The 24,948-nt window shown below is 38.6% G+C and overlaps 1 protein-coding gene and 1 long non-coding RNA gene across 2 annotated transcripts in view; one reads left to right on the top strand and one right to left on the bottom strand.

The window, feature by feature from the left end:
* The window catches only part of LOC123275345 (patj homolog), a gene marked incomplete in the record, with an annotated part of 555,954 nt that overhangs the window by 428,076 nt on the left and 102,930 nt on the right, over window positions 1–24,948 (bottom strand).
* Window positions 584–12,262, top strand: LOC123275363. The gene is made up of 3 exons (XR_006511672.1): window positions 584–596; window positions 7,002–7,007; window positions 11,975–12,262. It is a non-coding gene; the product is annotated as an uncharacterized LOC123275363 (long non-coding RNA).

Below are 24,948 nucleotides of genomic sequence, written 5' to 3'. Positions count from 1 at the left end.
TTGATTTCAATTCAATTCATTAAATTATTAATTTGTGTTCTTTATCGCCGTAAAAAATAATATAATTTCAGAATAATTAAATTTAAATTTGATACTTGTGACTCAGTAGTTTGTTGGCATCGCAGCCATTGTTTAACTTGCACGCCGTGAAATAAAGAAGCGTGATTTCATCATCTTTAATTAATTGTTTTAATTTCAAGTCTCTTTGGACATAATTAAAAATAAAATAAATTTCTAATAAATTTAACTTCATAATAAAAATTATCTTGTAGAACAAATTATCAAACGTAGTGCTTCCCACGTGTTAAATATTGACATTATAATTGATCTAGACTCGTGTGAATATTTGCATTAAATTCAACCAATTTAAGTTCCAATTATTATCACGAAACATATTTAATCTAAATAATTAACTTTCAACTGATCTCAATTTAACTAACTAACTATTTCATATTCTCAATTCATAAAAACATTTGATCCTCTCGGATCTTTATCAGCAGGTTGACGGTTGACCTCAACAACCTAACGGCGGCTGAGATCATCTCTCACCCCTATTGTGCGCCTAGTACAATTATTTATACTTACACACACACACAGTTTCACATCATACGCATCTGTATCTATCTTCGAGGAGTTTTTCTCTAGTCATTGCTAGAGTTTTCTCCCATTGGGGAATAAATTAGTTATAATTATTCACCCCAACATCGAGTGTTTTATTTTAAAATTAGAATTCCTGATCCTGATCCTAAATAATCAAGAAGAACAAAATAATTACGGAAACTCTCCTTCTTGGAGAGTTTGCGTCAAAACATCTCTCTTCATGTCTTCAACAGAATCTGGATTTCAACGAATTGCCAAACCATAATATAAAGACAATTCATTGATAAGCTTATCAGTGAGTTTACTAGCGCCTTTGCTACCAATACCTTTATTATCTTTTTTTGCTTTACGTAACCGTGAACCCATGCGTTTTTTAACATGCCCAACACACTCCTTTTTTTCTACTACCGGGTTATCATTGTAGGGGTTAATATTAAGAATGCCCTTGAAAGTAGGATAAAGGACATAAGTAGGGACTCAGGAACGCCTACCGTCTTTTGTTAACTTGTAGCGGTCGGACCGGAACCGATGTCACGTCACTAAAACGGCTATAACTCATGAAATAATAGGAATTTTAAAAAATCCTTTTAATGACATATTTTTGAATATCTAAACTTTGAAAATATGAAAAAAAAAATTTTCGATTTTTTCAAAATTCTACAGTAGAATACTCCCTTAAGCGCCTAGGTATGGAATTAGTGGGAAGTTGCAGGGATAACCTTTAGGGTGAACCGTTTTACTAATTTTTATTGTTTGTATACATCGCCGTAAATCATTGTAATATAGTACCTAATTTTATTATAAGCTTGTTTCAGCTTCTCGAGCCAATACAAGGTCCAACGATGGGTATCGGGACAGGTAACAAAGGAAATGTTCAAGTTTTATAATATTGATTATTGGTAATAAATCATAACATTTACTCGCACGGTTGAAGCCCTATAATATCCATCGCGAGCAAAGAGACTATTAAATTTGGGCCTCGTTACAATATGGTTACTTTGGTTACAATATGGTTAGGATTATAACTCGTTATAATTACAAATATAAATAATGCTGTGAAGCGGGAAAGAATAGGAGTTACGGTTATTATTACGTGAAGCGTTCCACATTTACGCAACAGGATATTGGTAGAAAAGGATTGAGAAAGGAATGTGGAGAGGATAATCTTAATGTGAGTTTATAGAATATGCGAGAAAAAAAATTATTAGATAGCTTGGACTGGGATTCGAACCTCGTTGTCGAACACAAGGCCTCGAACGGTTTACGGTGACAAAAATTAAGCAGACACGCGGTAGCCCGCTTGGTGTGAGGTAGAAACGCGGGAGCTCGCATAGTGTGAAGAGTGTGGATCTAGCGCCTTGTTATGAGACCCTTTTTGGTGAGTACTCGCAAATTGAGCTAAAATTATTATCCGTATACTGCTGTCTCCTGGCTTGAGTAATTTGTTCATTTATTGCTTATTAAAATCGTTATCGATTTGTCGGTCGATCCCGTAGCGAGTAAGGGTTATTATCATAAGCGAATACTTGTACCTGTCCTGAAAGCCGCGTGTTGGGTCCTCGATATAGCTAGCAATCTTTTAAATTGAGATATTACGTCATCGTTAATTATTATTATCTTTATTTTGTTTAAGATTTCTCAAGTTATTTTTCTTTGTTTTTTGAACGTCGAAGCCATTAAATAATATTATACTGACCATTAATGGCAAAAATCGATAATTGAAGTGTTATTTATATTTTAAAACGTAATTGAAATTGATAATATTTTATTTCACTATGGAATTATTTTTGTTGTAATTATTTGCGTTAAAATTAAAATACTGAAACGACAATTGACATTTGTAGATTATAATATTGGATTAAAATTAATAATTGTACGCAACAACATTATCATTATTATTATATAGTCTACCCGATAGAGGGATTCGGCTCTGGACTTGAGGAAATTCCTAAGGAAATTCGTTAAATAAATAGTTTATTTGTTTTATTATTGATATTTGCGGCTGACTTACTAATATTTTAATTTATGTGAATTACTTCCTTCTTTCTTAGGACTATCCTAATATTAGTATATTATTTATCTTTCCCTTGAATACCTGCAGATTGGCCCTGGAAAATCTGAGGTTTGCTATTTCCTGATAAAGAATAGCTGGCGTCCAAAACCGTGCACTAACCCAGCCTGAGGAAAAGCTGCGGGCTGCTTGGGAGGCTAAGAGTTACCTTCCAAGTCATTTTTTTGTTTATTTAGTATTTTTGGTTAATTGTTGGGTGACCTGGAGAAGGATAAGTGACAACTGGCCTCTCCACCGTCAATTGAAACTGATTTTTTTGTTATAAATTTTTATGTAAAAATTAATTCGTTTTATTTTATTTAACTAAATAAAGTTTTCATAATTATTCGATAGAAAAATCTGCTTATTATTTGTGATACATATCTCTTGGTGTATTCTGACCCCCCGCCTCAGGGCACCTCGCTATTTTGACATTTTTCCGGGAAAATTCGATTTTTTTAATAAATGAGATCTATGGACACGATGAATCAGACATTGGAGTGTAAATATAGACTACATTTGAAAATTATAAAGCTTTATCTCTAGCTAACATTATTTAAATCAATTGAATTTTCTCTAAACTTGAATAAATGACGTCTATAGCTATATTACATTATAGTAATATTTATATAGTCCACACGAATTTTTCATATATTTTATATATTCCACAAATATGAGAAATATCATATAGGTATATAAAATATATGAAAAAAATCGTGTGCGTACTTAAATGAAAGATCTCGATGAGCGAAATATTAGGATAAGCTTATATCTTAAAAAATGTCAATAACTAAGAAGTGACGTTTTATTTTGTCTGATAATGATATTTTTAACCATCTAAGTTCATCCTGGAGTTAGACTTACCGAGACCTTGCATTTGAATACCCACAAAAATTTTTCCATATATTTTAGACATATGATACATCTCATATTTGTAATATATAAAAAAAAAACAATTAGGAAAACGGTTGACCCTGAAGGCCATCCCTGCAACTTCCCGCTACTTTCGTAATTAAGCGCTCAAAATTGCACTTATTAAGTTTTTGAGCTCTTCGAGCTCAAAAAAATGATTTTTGTGTAGTTATGAGCTCCCTGAGCTCAAAAGTCTGATAGAAGTTTAATAATACACTATTTTTTGAATTTTCAAATCGCAATAACTTTTGAATGAATGTACCGATTTTCACGCGGTTAGCGGCAATCGATGCAGTTTTTCAAATTCTATAATGTATTTTCAAACCCAAATTGATCAGACCAAAAATTTCAGTGTAATTCGAAAAAAACACTTTTTTTCGATTGCGTTCGTCAACGATAACTCACGAACGAATCAACCAATTTTAAACAAGCTTGATAGCGATCGACGTGGTTTTTCGATGTTATAAGCTGATTAGTTTTTGAAATTGATCGGTCGAGCCGTTTGAAAGTTAATCGAAAAAAACCACATTTGAAAAAATTTTTTTTCGCAGTTTTTTTAAGATTTCTCAAAATCTATCAGTCCGAATCGGTCCAACATTTACTCGAAATAAAAGTTTAGTCGAACCCTTTCAAATGGCACCAACCGCGATCAAATCAGTCGAGCCGTTTGAAAGTTATGAGAGGTTTACATGCATACACACACACACACATACACACACACACACACACTCCTGCCTTGATGGAGAGCATTGTAACGGAGCTTTTCCCCAAACACCCACCGCGGGAGAAGAAACACTACACTAAGTTCCCATCTCTTTCCAGCGATTGCCTCCTTAGCTGTATCGACCCCCAGGTTGATCGCATCCAGCGTTGATCGTCCTTTCCGGAAACCATACTGGCCTTCTGCTAGGAGTGGATCGATGGCTGCTTTTATTCGTTAGTGCATTATACGCTCTAATATCTTACCCGCTGTATCCAGCATACAGAGTGGTCGGTAGGATGATGGCTCGTCCGGTAGCTTCTTCCCTTTAGGAAGAAGTACAAGTCTTTGCTGTTTCCATCTTCTGGGAAAAATCCCTTCTTTGAGGCACGAATCGTAGGTATCTAAGAATAGATTTGGCGCTGCTATATTAGCTGTTTTTTAAGCAATATTCGGGATTCCATCCAATCCCGGCGCCTTATTATTCCCTACTCGGTTGCACGCCTCCATCAGTTCCTCTTCTGTGACAGGTGGAAAGTCTTCTCGATTCAGTAGCAATGAAGAATAGCCGAACTTACTTTGTCGAGGAAACAGCGTAGAAACTATTCTTTCCAGGAGCTTTGGACACGTAGGTGATGGCATTGGCTGGCGCTTCAGGTGGGTCATGACGACCCTATACGGTCTGCCCCATGGGTCCTTTTCTACCTCATCGACAAGTTCCTTCCAACAGCGTCTTTTGCTATCTTTGATGGCGTTGTTCAGTTCTCGAAAGGCCTTTTTATATTCTGCGACCAGCTCCGCAGAGTTAGGTCGTCGGTGGCCACGCTGTGATAATCTTCTCTTTTTGTAACAGGCTGTGCGAAGGGCGTTAATCTGATCATTCTACCAGTGCACCGATGGTCTTTTATTGATGCCACGCTTACGGTGCATGCAGGTGTCGCACGCCTGGGCAATTCTCGTCATTAAGTCCTTCGTCTTCTCTACAGCATTTCCTGTGATGATGGTCGAGTCACTGTCTAAGGCTACTACCAAAGCTTCCGAATCAAAGTCTTTCACTTTTTATCCAGCTGCATTAGTTTGTCTAGTTGCTCTTTAAAGGTTCCGGTCAGCCGATATTTCCCAAAGTATTGCACTGTGGTCGCTGGCGGTGTAGGTGTTTAAGACTTCCCAAAAATAGTTTCCTTTTAATAAGCTGCTGCTGACGAATGTGAGGTCTATTATCGAACTAGCCTCTCCCTTGGTATATGTTGGTGTCTCACCGATGTTGAGAAGGACCACGTACAGTGAGGCCATTGCTTCACGTAGTGCCTTGCCTCGCGCATTAGTCTGCTTGCTGCCCCAGTCTACCGCCCAGGAATCGAAGTTCCCTGCTATAGCTACTGGGTAGTATTGCTTTGCGTCTTCAGTCAGTCGATCTGACTCCATTCTCTGGAGTGCCTCTTTGTATACCGGGCACTTGTATGTGCCGGCATGATGGGCAGCCTTCTCTGCGCTCTTATTTTCCACGTATAATACACACTTCGCTGGGTTTTTACAGTCCGCAATCTTGTGTCCTTCTTAGCCGCATCTGATGCATAGCTTGGATCGATCTGTCTTGCTTCTGCACTGGGATCACCGGTGCCCGAAACGCCAGCGTTTGTAACATTGGGTAGGTTTTCTCGTGGCTCTAATTCGGCAGTTGACCCAGCCAATTCGGATTTTACCGCTTCCTTCGAATATCTTCTGAGCTGCTGCAGCCGGTAGTGTCACGACAGCGGTTTGGTCACCTCTGTAGGCTTTGCGGATCTTGATTGTCTCTGGTGGTATTTCGCAGAGCTCCTTGGTTACCGTATGCAGGGCAGCCTGAATATCCTCCTTTGTTGTGGTGTCATCTAGGTCTCGGATCTCGATGTTTTCTTGTGGCCCTTTGCAGATCACTTTGGCCTCCTCCTTAAGAATGTATGCGATGGTCTGTTGCAGGCCATGGCCTTTGTCCACGCTCTTCCGCGAAATCGTAATCAGCAAGTCCCCGCTTCTGGTCTTGTTGATCTTGTCCACCGTTGTGCAAACCTGCTCATCAGGGACGTCCTTCTTTATGCGACGCAGAATCTTGGCGTACTTTGTTTTCTCGGCCGGGCGGATAATCAGTGCGTCGGGTCTAATCCATTTGAGCGGTTTTTTGCGCTAAGGCTCTGGCCTAGGCTTCTTTGAAGGCTCCTATGAGAGCTGTTCTTTGCCTAGCCTCCGTTTCTCTTTCCTTGTGTGGACATCTTTTCAATCAGTCGCGTCTTTTTTTCGGCGTCCTGCTTCATCACGTTTTTCGGAGGACTTGGTTTCAAGTCCTTCCTCTTGTTAGACTTGTTGGAAGTATGACCTTCGTCTTTAGCATCAGATTCACCGTCACCATCGCCTCCGGTGTCCATTGATTCTTAGATCTCCACAGTAAGTTGACTGCTCTTCTCCGGCGTAAGACGAGGAGTGAGTCGTCAGAGTGACTGCCATTCTTCGTCCAGTTTTTTAAACCTTCGAAGGGCGTTAACTACCCCGGTTGCCTTGGCCTTTATCTCTTTATGGATATTGACCTTTGATTGGACAAACTCATGCAGTTCGCTGGTCAGCTTTTCGAGGCGTTCCAGCGCTTGCGTCCGCTTCATCTCAGCAGTTACTGTAATCGCTGCTTCTTGGGCGTAAGGCCCACTAATACTCCTGTCCTTTTCTTGTTTTTTCGTTTCTTCCATGATTTTGAGTGATACTCCAAAGCAAAAGGTCGTCTCCGAACGCGATGCCTCCGGAAGTGGAGGGGTGATCACTCTTACAGCTACCTCTATGCTTCTTTCATCGGCTTCCTCTTGCTCCCGTGGGTGCGGCACGTAGATGCCGGGAGTTACCACGTACACCGCGCTATAAGGATCATTTCGCAAATCTCTTTTGAGCAGTGTCACCGTATCCGCTTGCGTACGTGACCCTAGGTCAGATGGTGTGACCAACCCTTCCTGCCGAAAGGGGAGTTTTCGTTTTTTACCGCGAGAGCTATTTTATTTTGCTCTTACCCTCTGCCTCGGAGAACAGCGAGCTTTCTCCAACCCACAAGGATACACGGACGGTGGCTGTTACTCTTCAGCTCCGATGCCTGATTTGGTCCGCGAGGGCTATTTTATTTCGCCCCAATCCGCCGATCTTACGACCGGTTAGGACCCCCCCTAACCGCCACCTGGAGACGCGCCCGGTGGGAGTTTGGCTTCTTCCAACGGGTGTGTGTGTGTGTGTGTGTGTGTGTGTGTGTGTGTGTGTGTGTGTGTGTGTGTGTGTGTGTGTGTGTGTGTGTGTGTGTGTGTGTGTGTATGTATCTAAACTTCTCATAACTTTTGAACTTCTTGACCTATTCGATCGCGGTTGGTGCCATTCGAAAGGGTTCGACTAAACTTAGATTTTGAATACACTTTGGACTGATTCGGACCAGTACATTTTAAAAAAACTAAAAAAAAACTACAAAAAAAAGTTTTTTGAAATGTTTTTTTTTTTTTTAATTACTTTTAAATGGCATCACTGATCAATTTTAAAATCTAATCAACTCTCAACATCAATAAAAAAAAAGGCCATTCGGCAGCCGAAATGGAAGTAGATTTCATAATGAATATAAAAAAAAACTACTAGGATTGTATACAAGAAAAAAAAAAATTAGGAAAACGGTTGACCCTAATGGCCATCCCTGCAACTTCCCGCTAATTCCGTTAATACCAACAATCTGTGTGTTGTTTTAAGCTCTTCGAGCTCAAAAAGATACCTTTTCTATGCTTTTGAGCTCTTTGAGCTCAAAAGTCTGATAGAAGTTTCATGGAACACTATTTTTTGAATGTTCATACCGCAATAACTTTTGAATGAATGAACCGATTTTTACGCGGTTGGCGGCATTCTACGTAGTTTTTTAAGCCTTATGAATAATTTCTAAGTTTCAATTGGTCAAACTAGAAATTTCGGAGTAACTCTGAAAAAACACTTTTTTCGGTTTTCTTTCGTTCACGATATCTCTCGAACGAATCAACCGATTTTGACCAGCTTGGTGGCAATCGACGTGGTTTTATGATGTTAAAAGCTGATTAGTTTTTGGAATCGATCGGTAGAGCTGTTTGAAAGTTATTCCAAAAAATGTCGAAGTTATGTTGAAAAAATCCTTATTTCCAAATATTTCGTCGAGGATATCTCTCGAACTAATCAACCGATTTCCACGTTTTTGGCGGCAATCGACGCAGTTTTTTAACCTCTGAAATTATTCTATATCATTAAAAACGATCCGAGAAGAAATGACGAAGTTATGTGAAAAAAACAGTTTTTTCGGTTTTTTTCGGTTTTATTTCGTTCACGCTATCTCTCGAACGAATCAACCGATTTTGACCGGATTAGCGCCGATCGGCGTGGTTTTTTGACGTTAAGAGCTGATTAGTTTTTGAAATTGATCGATTGAGCCGTTTAAAAGATATTAAGAGATATTTAAAAGAAAAAAACCACTTTCAAAAATGATTTTTTTCTAATTTTTTTTGAGATTTTTCAAAATTTCTCAAAATCTATCGGTCCGAATCGGTTCAAATTCTCAGGAAATCTAAGTTTGGCGAAGCCCTTTCGAATGGCACCAACCGCGATGAAATCGGTTCAACCGTTCAAAAGTTATAAGTGATTCACATACTTACACACACACACACACACACACACACACACACACACACACACACACACACACACACACACACACACACACACACACACACACACACACACACACACACACACACACACACACACACACACACACACACTCGGGGCAGAAGAGATACTGCTACCGGGCGCGTCTCCCCGAGCGGATGGGAGAACGCTCGCTGTCCTTGGATGACACTTAATCTCTTAGTTGATGAGGTACAGCGGGTAGGAGCCAAGCAAAATAACCAAACAAAATACGCTCCCGTGGACAAAACTCCCCTTTAATGGGTTGGTCGCACTAACTGACCTAACAAGACGATCGTTCTCTGCTGTGACCCACTGGGAGTGACCGGAACCTGTATCGTAGTTTCCGACGATGCAGGCCACGGCTGATGTGAGCTTGCTCTACCGAGGTGTAAGTTGCAGCAGTGGATCAGGAGCCAGCCACTTCGGGCCTTGATCAGGAAGTACGCAGTGAGTGTTAGAGATCGGAATCTTCACCGCTCCGAGCGAGTCTAGTCCGTCCGTGTATTCCGGGACTGGCTAAGTGTCGGCTAGGCCTCAGGGAACTGGGGTAGGAGTACTATCTCCGAGGGTACACCCGTTCCTAGTTATGGCAACCCGCTCCACTCCGTACGATGCGCTGGTAAATTAAAAAGTATGAGTAATGCACAGGAAACAAACAAGAGTGAAAACGGGCCTCATGCCCAGCAAGACGCACTGCTACTTAGTGCAAAGATGAAGAGGACAGATGCGCTGGCACATCTGGAGAAGCTAGTCTGTGGACTGCAGGACTTTCTCCAAACCAAGCAAAATGTCCACAAGGAGATCAAGTCGAAGTCGACGAACATCTGCAGTGCCCTGAGAAGGTTCAAAAAACTGGACCAAGAATGGCAGGAAATCCAACAACAACACGGTAATATCGTGATGAAGACGAGTGTGACAGCGGTTCCACCAGCAAAAGCCGACACGTTTGTCGAGGAGATGGACACAGGTGGCGAGGGTGACGTCGAGTCAGTTGTCGGAGACGGAGAGGAAACTGGAACTGAAATCAGGCCTGGGAAAAGGAAAGAACGAAATTCCCCAGACTCAATGACCAGCCGTACTAAGAAGAAGAAGGACCTTAAACCAAGTCCCCCGAAAAACGCGGTAACACAGAACGGCGGAAAAAAGGAGGTGAATGAATGGCAAAAAGTCCAGTCAAGGAAGTCCAAGAGAGAGCAAGCAGTAGAAAAGCTCCAGAAGCAACCGCCGGAAGAGTCCAGGCCAGAGCCTAATCGGAAAGAACCGTGCAAACGGATTAGGCCGGACGCACTGATCATCCGCCCCGCAGAGACGGAAAAGTATGCTGAAATTCTGAAGCGAATAAAGCAGGACGTCCCTGACGAACAGGTCCGTACTACAGTGGATAAGATCCAAAGAACTAGGACCGGGAGCTTGCTGATTACGCTTTCGAGGAAGAGCGCTGACCGAGGCCAAGCCTTACAGAAGACCATCGCGGACATCCTCCAAGAAGACGCGAAGGTAATCTGCAAAGGGCCACAGGAAGACGTCGAAATCCGAGATCTTGACGGTACCACAACCAAGGAGGATATTCAGGCTGCATTGCAAACGGAAATCGGAGAAACCTGCGAGATACCACTAGGGACAATTAAGATTCATAAGGCCTACAGAGGTACTCAGACAGCTGTTGTGACACTACCAGCAGCTGCAGCGCGCAAGATATTGGCAGGAAGCGGTAAAGTCCGGATCGGCTGGACCAACTGCCGAATCAGAGCTACGAGGAGACCAATCCAATGTTTCAAGTGCTGGCACTTTGGACATCTTGGATCCCAGTGCAAGAGCAATGTGGATCGGTCTAAGCTATGTATTAGGTGCGGACAAGAGGGACACAAGATTGCTGAATGCCAAAACCCAGCGAAATGTGTATTATGCGCGGATCAAAGTGCGGAGAACTCGGCTCATCATGCCGGCGCATCCAGGTGCCCAGTATTTAAAGAGGCACTCCAGAAGATAACAAACAAACAGACATGAAGATATTGCAGCTAAACCTAAACCATTGCGAAGCTGCACATGATCTGCTTATGCAAACAGCAAGAGAACTAGAGTTAGACTTAGTAATGATAGCAGAGCCATATAGATACCTGAATACCCAGCCTTGGGAATCTGACAGCACCACCAAGGCTGTCATCTGGTCTTGTGGTAAGCATCCCTTCCAGAGTGTAGTTAACAATGATAATGCCGGCTTTGTAGCAGCAACAGTTAACGGCATCCGTTTCTACAGCTGTTATGCACCACCTAGCCTATCCATTGTTGAATTCACTGAATTCTTGGACAAACTGACCGAGGACGCCAAGCAGCATTATCCGGTCGCGATTGCCGGTGACTTCAACTCCTGGGCAGTAGACTGGGGCAGCAAGCAGACAAATGCGCGAGGAAAGCACTCCTCGAAGCTTTCTCTACACTAGATGTAGTCCAGCTCAACAGTGGTGATACGCCAACCTATACTAAAGGGGAAGCAAGCTCTATTGTAGATCTCACTTTCGTCAGCAGCAGCCTCATCAGTGGGAAATACGACTGGAAGGTGATGGATATCTACACAGCCAGCGACCACAAGGCAATTCTCTGGGAAATATTACATGACCGGAATACAAGAAGACCAATCAAGTCACTCAATACCATTGGATGGAAAGTGAAGTCTTTTGACACAAGCACATTGATAATAGCCCTGAATAGTGAACCGATTACTACTGGACCCGCAGAAGAAATGACCAAGGACCTGATGAAAAGAGTTGTCCAGGCCTGTGACGCAAGTATGGTCCGGAAATGCAGCATAAGCCAACGCCCGGCAGTACACTGGTGGAACGACCACATCAGCGTTCTTCGGAAAGAGTGTCTAAAGAAAAGGAGAATATCCCAGCGTGGCTATCGACGACCCAATCTCTGCGGAGCTGGTCGCAGAGTACAAAAAAGCCCGTCGATTACTGAACAAAGCCATCAAGGATAGTAAGAGGCAATGCTGGAAAGAGCTCATCAACGAGGTGGACAAAGACCTGTGGGGTAGGCCGTACAAGGTGGTCATGAATCACCTAAAAGTCAAACAAATGCCGGCACCCACATGCCCACAACTTCTGCAGAGAATCGTTACCGCGCTGTTTCCGCAGCAACGCGAGCTTCACTACCAGCTAGCTCAAGGAGAACTGGAGGACATTCCAACTGTCACGGAAGAAGAACTGACGGAGGCTTGCAACCGCGTAGGGAATAATAAAGCACCGGGATTAGACGGAATCCCTAACATTGCCTTAAAAACAGCTATAAAGGCAGCACCGGCATTATTCCTGGATGTTTACAACACCTGCCTCAAAGAAGGGATTTTTCCTCGAAAGTGGAAACAGCAACGGTTAGTGCTGCTTCCTAAAGGGAAAAAGCCACCGGATGAACCGTCATCTTACCGCCCACTTTGCATGCTAGATACAGCGGGTAAGATATTCGAACGCATAATTCACCAGAGAATTGAAGCAGTAGTCGACCCACTCCTGGCAGACAATCAGTATGGATTCCGGAAAGGACGATCAACCCTGGACGCAATCAAACTGGTTGTTGATACGGCCAAGGAAGCAATCGCAGGAACCAGATGGAAGGGTGGAACGAAGAAGTATTGCCTGGTGGCGACCCTAGACATCAGAAATGCCTTCAACTCCGCCAATTGGGAATGCATCATGCAGGCCCTCCAAGAGAAGAATGTACCAGAATACCTTTTTAAGATCGTAGCAAGCTACTTTGAAAACAGGGTCCTGAAGTATGACACGAAGAACGGTCCAAGGGAGTATGCTATTTCTGGAGGTGTACCACAAGGTTCAGTTCTAGGCCCGCTCCTGTGGAATATTATGTATGACGGCCTATTAAGACTAACCCTGCCAAGAAACGTCAAACTCGTAGCATATGCAGACGACGTAGCCGTAGTGATCGTTGCCAAACATCTTGACGAGATAAACCATGTGTTCGATCTCACTTTCGAGCGCGTTAACCGGTGGATGGACGCAGTGAACCTGCAACTGGCGCCAAATAAAACTGAGGCAGTGCTTATTACCAGCAGGAAAGTGGTAGAGACAATTAAGCTGAAAGTCGCCGAACAAGAAATCACATCACAACCTTATATTCGATATTTAGGAGTGATGCTTGATGCCCGACTCAACTTTAAGCAGCAGGTAGAACACGTCAGTGCCAAGGCGTCAGCAGTGGGAACAAGTCTAGCACGACTGATGCCGAACATCGGAGGGCCAAAGCAGAGCAGAAGGGTACTGTTATCATCTGTAGTCACATCGGTGCTTACATATGGTATATCTATTTGGACCAACGCTCTCGAGATGCAAGAATCATGGAGGAAGGCTGGACCAGTATACCGACGGTGTGCCTTAAGAGTCGCCAGCGCCTTCCGCACAATATCCGAGGAAGCAGTGTGCGTTATTTCCGGAACTCTGCCTCTCAGAGTCCTCGCTGAGGAAAGACGGAACCTTTATCATCGTAAAAGGTCAACTACACTAAGCGCTGAAGAGCTCAGAACTGAAGAACGGCAAAACAGCTTCGACCGATGGCAGCTCCAGTGGGACGCTGCAGAAAAAGGAAGATGGACGTATCGTCTTATACCGAGGATCGACGACTGGCTGAACCGGAGTCATGGAGAGGTTAACTACTACCTTACGCAGATGTTGTCAGGACACGGCTGCTTCCGAGCCTATCTTCACCGCTTTAAGCACGACGATTCTCCGGAGTGCCCATCCTGCCCAGGTGTCGCTGAAGACGGGGAGCACGTGATCTTTGCATGTCCTCGTTTTAACCAACAGCGCGATGAATTAGAGAAGATTCTAAAAAAGAGAATTCAACCGGAGACAATAGTAGAAGAAATGCTGTCATCAGAAGCTGTCTGGAACGCCACGAGCACCTTTGCCACTGAAGTGCTTACAGAGTTGCGGTCCATCGAGAGAAAAAGAGCAGAAAACAGAAACTAGAAGGGAGATAGAAATAAAAAACATCTTAGCCACCAGAAGGAAGAGCGGCAGCTAATTCCTCCCCCCGCGAAGAAATGCCTTACGGCGGTACCATGGGGGATCAGAGGATAGAAGAGAAAGGGGTTTAGGGTTTAGTGGGTAGGGGCGTTAGTGTCGAGTTAGTATGACGCTGCGTCGAGTCGCCACATATCCAGGCCAAACAGCTATGCCTAGAATCCGTAAAAAGGATTCCCCCCCCCCTTAAAACACACACACACACACACACACACACACACAGACATAGTGACAACCTCGCGGGGATAGTCAGGGAAGCTTCCTGTGACCTTCAAACGTCGAGATCTGATGAAAACTCGATTTTTGCAAAACGGGGTGAAAACAATAACTTCCCGATTTTTGAAAATCTGAGATTTTTAGCGGGAAGTTAAAAAATGACATTAAAACGAATGCAAAAGTAAAATTTCATTAAATCTGTCTGAGAAAGTAGGTAATTTTTGGACTAGACTGATAATGAGGTATGCAAATTAAAGCTAACTTAATAAGCTTTCAGATGGAATTCACAGAAATTTGATGGAACTTTGCGTTTAATTGTGATTGCACTAATATATGGGAAAGAAAAAATTTTTGTGATTTTCAATAATTTTTGAATTGCTGGCATTCCTAAACTATTCAATTTAGAAAAATAAATAAGAATGTGAATCAAAGCTATTTGAATAAGCTTTCGGATGCGATTCACAGAAATTGAATATGATATCTCTTTTAATTGTTATTGCACGGTAATACGGTAAAAGTAAAAATTTTTGTAATTTTTGAAAAATTTTGAATCGCTCTCATTTTTTAACTAATCGACCGATTTCGCTCATCTTCAAACTTAACCTCGGAAATCTTCCTAAGAATAAGTTTGTTACGTTTTATTATGGTCCGTACAGAATTGCGGGAGTTAGAGAAGAGACAAGGCTGGTTATATCATATATATATATATATATATATATATATATATATATATATATATATATATATATATATATATATATATATATATATATATATATTCTGGGGTGTCCCAGAAGTCGCGTACCCCATTGTAGGGAACGAAAGAGAAAAATATTCTGAGACGAAATGTCCTTAGCCATTTTTGAATCAGGCGCATGGATAATTAATAATAAATTAATGAAAGTGACCAATTAGGAGCGCGTGACAGAAGAATGAAGAGTGGAAAGGCAAAAAGAGACGCGAGAGTAAGACGAGAGATCTGTTGCCTGCGTCTCGCGCAGTAGACCGAGAGTGGGGACGGAACAAACGTGGACGGCGGACGTACGTGATGCTAGGTGAATGTGTGAGATCGTGCGCTAGTGTGGGCTAGCGTCAGTGTAACGGTAACAATGCACGTATGAATGTGAGTGAGGATATTTTTATTTTTTTTATTACAGGCACAAGATTTGACCGAATTCGACAGGAAAAAAAGGAGATTTTACTGAACTCAATCGGCACGACTGAATTTTGATTTTTAATTGAAATAATTGAAGAAATTTTTAATGAAGAATCAGTAGCGGGGCTCAGAAAAAGGCAGAGAGCGAAAGTTACTGGACTTTTTTATTCATTAGGAAAATTAAAGTAATTGTTGATTAAACAATCATTAACAAGGTACTGGGCGGCTGTGTCTGAATTTTTTTTTTATTTGAAGTAATTAAAGTAATCGTTAATTGAAAAATAGGTAGCGAGGGTCAGTTAGAGGCCTTGGGCAGCCATGACAAAATTTTGATTTTTAATTAGAATAATTAAAGTAACTTTTAAATAAAAAATAAGTAGCGAGGATCAGTTAGAGGCACTGGGCAGCTATGAATGAATTTTTATTTTTATTTCGAATAATAACAGTAATTTTTAATTTAATATTAAGTAGCGAGGGTCAGTGTGAGGCCCTGAGCGGCTATGGATGAATTTTTATTTCGATCTAGAATAATTGAAGTAATTTATAAATGAAAAATAAGTAGCAAGGGTGAGTAAGAGGTACTGGGTGGCTATGAATAAATTTTTATTTTTATTCGGAAAAATAAGAATAATGTTCAATTGAAAAATAAGTAGCGAGGGTCAGTTAAAAGCATTGGGAGGCTATGAATGAATTTTTATTTTTATTTCGAATATTTAAAGTAATTTTTGATTGAAAATCGAGTAACTAGGTCGAGTAAGAGGCACTTGGCGGTTATGAATGAATTTTTGTTTTTATTGGGAATAGTTGGAATAATTTTTAATTGAAAAATAAGTAGCGAGATTCAGTTAGAGGCACTAGGCGGCTATGAATGAATTGTTATTATTATTTCGAATCATTCAAATAATTTTTAATTGAAAAACAAGTAGCGAGGGTAAGTACTAGCCCCTGGGTGGCTATGAATGAATTTTTATTTTTATTTGGAATAACTAAAGTAATTTTTAAATGAAAAACAAGTAGTGAGGGTCAGCGAGAGGCAATGAGCAACTATGAATTAATTTTAGTTTTTATTCGGAATAGTAAAAGAAATTTTTAATCCGAACAAAAACAGTTTCACTGTAAAAAAATCGCGCCAAGTCCACGTTCATAAGACTATTAAGAGAAAAAAAAATTTTTTTTTTCTTCACAAAAAGATATAAAATAAAAAAATTGAAAAATCCAAGTAACCGATATGATTGTATACGATTTTCGAAAATTAAAAAAAATTTTGTTGTAAATTTAAAAATTAAAAAAAAAAAAATTTTTGAACGTACTTGGTGTGCGTCATTGTGTATTTCAATTTTTTTGAAAGTCCTAGTAAATAAATTTTACGAATTTCATTAAAAGTAAAATATTTTGCAACCACGCACACCAAGTACGTTCCAAATTTTTTTTAATTTTTAAATTTACAACAAAATTTTTTTTTTAATGTACGAAAATCGTATACAATCATATCGGTTACTTGGATTTTTCAATTTTTATTTTATATCTTTTGTGAAGAAAAAAATTTTTTTTCTCTTAATAGTCTTATGAACGTGGACTTGGCGCGATTTTTTACAGTGAAACTGTTTTTGTTCGGATTTTAGTATTTTTTGTAATTATAATAAAAATTTACAATTGGTACCAACTTAAGTATCGCGTTGGCTGCATTTTTTATAGCAAACTATCCCTTTGAAGCTACAGTTTATGTAAAAATAATTCAAGCGCACCCTGGCGGATGTAGATGCAAGCCTTGAAATATCTTTTTTCAACTGTAGTTTCCCATCTATTGGAGGATTACCATGTATTCTCGAATTATTTAGTCTGTGGCATGTCACTTGTTGCATCGAAAAAAGTCAGGATCTAAATTTTTGCGTTGCTATAGTTTGTGCTGATTAAATTTAATAATTTCAAGCAGATTAATTGTTATGATCGACTATTATTAATTAATGTCAGTAAAATAAAGTATGAATTACTGTTATAATATACAATTTAGAAAAAAAAAGTACCGTAGAATTAAATAAAATTTGCAACCTCAAAATATCGTCCTGCTTACAGTAAACACAGTCGGTAGTCTGGCGCTCCGTTTACAACGGATTTGAACGGAACTTGGCGCCAGATTCTACCGAATCTGTGGATTAAAAAATAATGAGCGAGGGTCAGTTAGAGGCACAGAGCGACTATGGATGAATTTTGATTTTTATTTCGAATAATCAGCGTAATTTTCAATTGAAAAATAAGTACCGAGGGTCAGTTAGAGGCCCCGAGCGGCTATGGATAAATTTTTATTTTCATTTCACATAATTAAAGTAATTTTTAATTGAAACATAAGTAGCGAGGGACAGTTAGAGGCCCAGAGCAGCTATGCATGAATTTTTATTATTATTTCGAATGATTAGAGCAATTTTTATTCAGAAAATAAGTAGCGAGGGTGTGTAAGAGACACTGAGCGAGTAGGAATAAATTTTTATTTCTAGTTGGAATAATAAAAGTAATTTTTAAATGAAATACCAGTAGTGGGGGTCAGTGAGAGGTAATGAGCAGCTATGAATTAATTTTTATTTTTATTCGGAGTAATAAGAGTAATTTTTGATTGAATAATAAGTAGCGAGGGTCAGTTAGAGGCCCTGGGCGGCTATGAATGAATTTTTATTATTATTTCAAATGATTACAGTAATTTTTATTCAGAAAATAAGTAGGGAGGTTGTGTAAGAGACACTGGGTGGCTGGGAAGGAATTTTCATTTCAATTAACAATACTTAAAATAATTCTTGATTGAAGAACCAGTAGGAACGATAATGAAGAAGCACTGGGCAGCTATGAATAAATTTTTATTTTTATTTAGAATGATTAAAGTAATTTTCATGTAAAAAATTAGTGGTAAGTGTCAAGTTGAGGCTCTGGGTGTCTATAAATGAATTTTAATTTTTATTCGGAATAATTGATGTAATTTTTTATAAAAAAATTTGTGGCGAGTTGCAAGGAGAGGCACTGGGCGGCTATGCCAAGATTTGGATTTTTCATTGGAATAATTAAAGAAATTTTTAATCGAAAAATAAGTAGCGCGGGTCAGTTAGAGGCACTGGGTGGCTATGAATCGATTTTAATTGTTATTTTAAATAATGAAAACAATTTTTAATCAAACAATAAGTAGCGAGGGTTGTAACAGACAATAGGAGGCTAGGAATAGATTTTTATGTTAATTTAGAGTAATTAATGTAATTTTTAAATGAAAAATAATTATTCCAATTATTCCCAATAAAAATAAAAATTCATTCATAACCGCCAAGTGCCTCTTACTCGACCTAGTTACTCGATTTTCAATCAAAAATTACTTTAAATATTCGAAATAAAAATAAAAATTCATTAATAGCCTCCCAATGCTTTTAACTGACCCTCGCTACTTATTTTTCAATTGAAAATTATTCTTATTTTTCCGAATAAAAATAAAAATTTATTCATAGCCACCCAGTACCTCTTACTCACCCTTGCTACTTATTTTTCATTTATAAATTACTTCAATTATTCTAGATCGAAATAAAAATTCATCCATAGCCGCTCAGAGCCTCACACTGACCCTCGCTACTTAATATTAAATTAAAAATTACTGTTATTATTCGAAATAAAAATAAAAATTCATTCATAGCTGCCCAGTGCCTCTAACTGATCCTCGCTACTTATTTTTTATTTGAAAGTTACTTTAATTATTCTAATTAAAAATCAAAATTTTGTCATGGCTGCCCAAGGCCTCTAACTGACCCTCGCTACCTATTTTTCAATTAACGATTACTTTAATTACTTCAAATAAAAAAAAAATTCAGACACAGCCGCCCAGTACCTTGTTAATGATTGTTTAATCAACAATTACTTTAATTTTCCTAATGAATAAAAAAGTCCAGTAACTTTCGCTCTCTGCCTTTTTCTGAGCCCCGCTACTGATTCTTCATTAAAAATTTCTTCAATTATTTCAATTAAAAATCAAAATTCAGTCGTGCCGATTGAGTTCAGTAAAATCTCCTTTTTTTCCTGTCGAATTCGGTCAAATCTTGTGCCTGTAATAAAAAAAATAAAAATATCCTCACTCACATTCATACGTGCATTGTTACCGTTACACTGACGCTAGCCCACACTAGCGCACGATCTCACACATTCACCTAGCATCACGTACGTCCGCCGTCCACGTTTGTTCCGTCCCCACTCTCGGTCTACTGCGCGAGACGCAGGCAACAGATCTCTCGTCTTACTCTCGCGTCTCTTTTTGCCTTTCCACTCTTCATTCTTCTGTCACGCGCTCCTAATTGGTCACTTTCATTAATTTATTATTAATTATCCATGCGCCTGATTCAAAAATGGCTAAGGACATTTCGTCTCAGAATATTTTTCTCTTTCGTTCCCTACAATGGGGTGCGCGACTTCTGGGACACCCCAGAATATATATATAGCATATATATATATATATATATATATGCATATATATATATATATATATATATATATATATATATATATATATATATACATACTAGCTGACCCGGCAAACGTTGTTTTGCCTCGTGAATGATTTCTAGAGAATTTCTAGTGTAGAAAAAAAATTACTAACTTATTGGAAGTGTATGAAGATGTGGAATATGAGTGAGAAAGGCCTGGAGCGCTGTGAACGATGAGTGAATGCTGTTCAAAAATAACGAAACACCAAACACTTATTGTTTTAATTTAATAAAAGTAATAATTATTTATATAATTGATTAATTACATAATATTAATCTCTTACTGCTGCAGCGTCAACAATATTTCTTGTTAGCCCGTCTTTAGCTAATACAAACAAACTTAATGGTGTGATTGTCGTTGTTCTAATCTCATGACTTCATTGCGTTCAGCTCGTGTATCGTCTGATTGTTCTTGACGCAATTGCGCAATTCTCACACGCGCTCCAGTATTTTTTTCCTGAACTTATTCTTTGGTTCTTTGGGCTCTTCTATTTCGAATGCTTCTAGATTTATTTGTATCACGGCTTAAATTGGCCCCTTTGCGTTTTGTTGGCATTGTTTACTGTACAATACAAAACACTCATTAATAGAACTGATTGAGTTATTTAATTATTATATTTAATAATTATATTAATCATTTATTTTATCTTTGATTACATTAAATATACATGTCAAAATTAGATAGTTTCACGAAACCGAAAAATTTTATGTTTCATAATTATATCGAAAATACATATTGTTAGAAATAGTGAAAAAAAAAATTCTGTCGAAGTTAGAGCTCTTATAAGTAAACACAAAAAAAAATTTCCCAATTGTAATAAAAATCTAACTTTCACCGAATTCGTTTTTTACCATTCCCAACAATATTTTCGTTATAAGGTAAAAGCCCCAATAGATGATCACGTACCAGTAAATGATCAATCCATGTATCTTTATATCTATATTCACAAATATAGGTATACAAATATATGGAGTGATCATATACTGGTAAATGATCATTTATTGGGGCTTTTATCTTAAATAAGAAAGAATAATTTTTGATTTTATAATAAACGTAAAAAATAATTTATACTTACAGCTCAATAGCCGTTGTTTGTGGGAACTCGTGACATGTGTTGAGTATTTTAGAGGTTATGTAAGTCACTTAATTAACCGATCGTGCGATTTACACTCAAAATTAATAATTTTATTAGTTATTAATAATTAATTATATTCAATAATATAAGTTATTAATAAATAAATAATAAAGTTACTCGAGAATATATTTGATATGAGAGTTACACTGAGATAGTAAAAATGTTTAAATACTACGTTTGAAGCATAAACACTAATAATAACCGAAAACTGTAGAGGTAACATCCCTACTCCGTACTGTTTACAGGGTGAGAAGTGACACCGGTAGACATATGGAGGGGATAACTTACCAAGTGATAATAATTGATGTTATCGAGCGGGATAGAAAATGATAAAATTATAAAAATGACTATTAAAAAGCAAGGGTTGGTGATAAAAAAGTGCAAATTCAGAGTTGAATGTATTTTTTGATGCCACATAATAAAAAAATAAAAAAACGAAAAATTTTATCAAAAAAATTAAAAAAAAATTTTTGGCGTGAACACCCCTTATCACTTAGAGGTTAGAAAAATAGATAGTAGCTGATTTTCAGGCTTACTAAGTATGCATAAACAATTTCATGAAAATCGGTCAAGCCATTTCGGAGAAGTATGGGAACGAACATTGTGACACGAGAATTTCATATATATATATATATATATATATATATATATATATATATATATATATATACTAGCTGACCCGGCAAACGTTGTTTTGCCATATAAATAATTTCCTAGTAATTTCTAGTGTAGACAAAAAATAGCTTACTTATTGTAAGTATGTATGTATGTTAGAATGTGTATATTGTATGTATGTAAGAATGTGGTATATGCGTGAAATAAGCATGGAGCGCTGTGAACGATGAGGGAATATAAAAATAACAAAAGGCAAACATTATTTTTAAGTTATTATAATTTATTCCTTAAAATTATATATCATTAATTAAACAATTACGACAGTAACATTATTAAACAATATCAATCTCTTAATGCTATAGCGTGAATAATATTTTTTGTTACTCCATCTTTAGCTAACACAAACAAACTGGATGGTTTACCCACTCGAGAGCATGCCACGTATAATTGTCCGTGTGAAAAACATGGTGTTCTCAAATCTAATCCACAAACAGACATCGTTTGACCTTGGGATTTGTTGATAGTCATTGCAAATGCCAATCTAATCGGAAACTGAATACGTTTGAATTGAATTGGCACATCTGTAGGTATAATAGGAATCCGTGGTATGAGTATATTTTCACCTCTGAACTTACCATTTAAAATCCTGGCTTCGATCACGTTTTTCATTAATTTTTGAATGACTAATCGCGTACCGTTGCACAGCCGGGGCGGGTTTAAATTATGAAGCAAGATAATTGGAGATCCAACCTTTAATTGTAAATTATGCGGTGGCATGCCTGACAAATCCAGTGAGTTCAAAAACTCTGTGGGAAAATTTACTGCTTCGCTGTCGTCGCAAACTGTATCAATAGATTTATATGATACCAAGTTCCCTGGCAACAACATTTGTATCTTCAGATTTAAATTGTCAACGTCTACATTTTTTGCCGCTAAAATCGCTCTTTCTGCAAGCCACTCATGATTTATGTACTGTGTACATCGGGAAATATTTATTCAATGAGAGTATCTTGCGAATCAGCGATTGTGCAGAAATCGGTCGGTAATTTTACGTATCCAGTTTCATCTATAGCAACTTTTCCATCATCGATATCTAAGAGTTGTTTTGAAAATGTTTTAGTGGATGGATCTTGAAGCATTTGAAAGCGCATATTTATTTTCAGCTGTAATTTTTCAACATTACGCCACAATGGAGATGATTTTAAGCAAGCGTTGATCTCATCAGCGAAAATGGAAGTGTTTGTCTGAAATCACCTGAAAGGACCAACAGAGTTCCGCCAAATAGTTTGTCACTGTTTTTAATATCTTTCAATGTCCTGTTCAACGCCTCAAGTGAATGTTTGTGTGCCATAGTACATTCATCCCAAATAATAATTTTACACCGTTTCAGCACAGTGGCCATGGACGATTGTTTCTTAATGTTGCATACTGCGTCAGGGTTATTCTGAATATTTAGTGGCAGCTTAAAAACTGAATGTGCTGTTCTACCTTCATCCAATAAAGTTGCTGCAATGCCTGATGATGCAACGGCCAATGCGATGCCATTATTTGATCGTATTTCAGCAAGAATTAGCGAAATAACGAATGTTTTGCCAGTTCCACCCGGTGCATCCAAAAAGAAGAACCCACCTTGTCCAGCTGAAACTGCGAGCATAATGCGATCATAAATGGTTCTTTGTTTCTCATTCATTAGTGGGACATTGCGGGCAACAATCGCTGCCATTTTTACATTACTGTACTGCAGTTCACAATTCATTTCAGTATTCATTAAATCAGATGCAGTTCGATTTGGCGAATTCATACCGAAATTACTAAATGGTAAGTTGGCAATGACAATGCAAAGATCCTCAGTAGCAATCAATGCTTCATTGTACATTTCGTCGCTAAATGTTATGGTTAGATCGTGGCACCGTATACGATATTGATGCAATATATCATCAGTCATTGAATCTTTGTGATTTTCCCATAATATCTGTGCTCAGACGTGATAAATAAACATGGTCGTCCATATTTGCGCACGAAAGTCAGAGCATCCTGTATATATTCTTGCATATGACGTGAACTGCCTACGTACGATGATGGTAAAATGACATGATTACCTATTTCGGCGACGTCGGCATTGTTGTTGATATCGTCGCGCAAATGAATGTACTCTTCCGCGCGCAGCTTTTGTTGATTATATCGTAAGTATCGTAGTCGTTCGCTCTCAATCTTCGCGTACATGTCGACCATGAATTGTTGACAAATCTCATGACATCGTAAAATGACGTTGTCCAGGCCACGTCTAATCATAAATCGGTATGCATAATAATCCTTTGAGCTAACGTTCTTGTTTGTTTCAGCTCCTGTAATATTTGTTCATAAAAATTAATTTAAATTTATTACGTTCAATAATTTAATTGTTTTGTTAAATGATTAATGATCAAATTAATAATCAATGAAGTAGCTGATACGGGATCTCGTTGTTTTATGTTTATGCAATATCCGTCTTGTCCCTTCCAGAATATTAGCGGATATTGGAGAGCGTCATATGAACGATGTGTGTCAGCAATGAACTGAAGATTATTATTTCTTCTACGAATTACAATTTTTGGTGCAGCTGTACAATCGCCAACCATGATTCCAGCAACATCATCAACAACGGGTGCATTGAATCTACGAATATGCTCTCCAGCTGGTGTTTTATCAGGATTAATGACGATAGCGTGATTATCGCTTTGTAATTGGTGCATATGTGATTTGAATATTTTCAACAACTCGTTGTGCTCGTTCAAAAGAGCATCTAGCTCGCTGACTATGCGCCTGGCATAAAGTGAATCAAGGTTATTATAATTACAACGTGCATTCACGCGATTGGCAAGTGCGCTTCCGGAATCCTCGCCGCCCATAAAGTAGATTTGTAAGAATTTATGTGGTTCGTTTGGCATTGGCAGCAGTGAGCCCATTTTATGATAAACTTGGCCTCTGATTTTGAATGAAGAATTGAATTGTTGACCATTTGCATTAGTATTTCGAACTATTTCTGTTGCTCCGAACGATGTCAATTGAAAGCATGAATTGAATCTTCGAATTGACTTCAGGAACACGTTAGAATCTGGATCCGTGCCGATAAGTAAGCCGTTCAATGGTTCAGGTGGTGTTTCAATTTCAGGTAGTTGCACTTTTCCTGATGCGCAAGACATCCCAGCTGGCTCATTTTTGAATTTCAGAGCATGACAATGCGGACATTCCTTATCCATAGCATCAATTACCACTTTTGAATGAGCATAATATTCAATATCGGGCTCTTACTGGAATGCTAGACGCAGGAATGAATCAGATATAAAT

Source organism: Cotesia glomerata, linkage group LG1, assembly GCF_020080835.1.
Source record: "Cotesia glomerata isolate CgM1 linkage group LG1, MPM_Cglom_v2.3, whole genome shotgun sequence".
In the NCBI taxonomy this organism is placed as follows: domain Eukaryota; kingdom Metazoa; phylum Arthropoda; class Insecta; order Hymenoptera; family Braconidae; genus Cotesia; species Cotesia glomerata.
Note: the sequence above shows the minus strand (reverse complement) of the source record. Positions and strands in the feature narration are given on the sequence as shown.